Genomic DNA, 907 nt, shown 5'->3' on the forward strand with positions numbered 1-907 from the left:
TGTTCACCAACTCTCAAGGCTGGGGACAGGCAGAGTCCAGGACGGGCATTATCAGGGAGGTATATTCGTCCTGCCAAGCGCTAGATTTACATTTCTACACGGCCCTTTGACTGAAGGGAAGAGTCAGGCAAATACGTCGACTTCGGACGATCGTATCACAGACGCATACAACTAGCTGACAAGAAGGATTTGCTGTGATGCGGCCTAGGCTCCGGATGATAAATTAGCCTCTTCGCCGTTTCTGCCTGTTCTGAACGGGAAACGGAGACCCCAGACCGTAATCAAAACTCGAAAAATAATTTTCTGTATGGTATTTGGCCTTTGTTGTGTTGATATCTAATCTTAGTTGTTTGGGAGCTATCAAAGGCAACGCGGCACATTTTATGTAAAAGAATCGCTTTATATCCCGCCTCTCTGTCGAAATAACCCCAGCGCCTAAATGCTAGGCCACAGCCCTATATCTAATCAAGGGGATATCGGGAGATAGGATTTCAAATATTTACTTGTGTCAAAAGGAAAATGATTGCCGCAATTTCGATGGCCCGAAATTCAATTCAGGGGACCCTACGTAAACAACATTCGCCTTCTGTGTATCGGAAATACAGCGATAATAGTCTCTGCACATGCGCAATGGCGACTTCAGAGTTGGGCCACAGTCAGAATGGCGATATAGCGACGATGTGTAAACTTGGAGGGGAGTGGGGAACGATTATTGCAAATTAAAACTTTTCTGGACAAGCAAACGCTAAATCTGGCTTAAAATCAAAAGGCTGACCTCTGCCCAGACCTCTGCTCGAATGGGTTGGCGGTTGATTTCATTTCCAAGTAAAAAAGGGAATTGGCAGCTATTTACACAGGCTGTAACTGCAAATTTGCGAAAGTGACAGCAATCCATCACCGTTGTAAT

This window comes from Haliotis asinina, chromosome 8, assembly GCF_037392515.1.
Source record: "Haliotis asinina isolate JCU_RB_2024 chromosome 8, JCU_Hal_asi_v2, whole genome shotgun sequence".
Classification (NCBI taxonomy): domain Eukaryota; kingdom Metazoa; phylum Mollusca; class Gastropoda; order Lepetellida; family Haliotidae; genus Haliotis; species Haliotis asinina.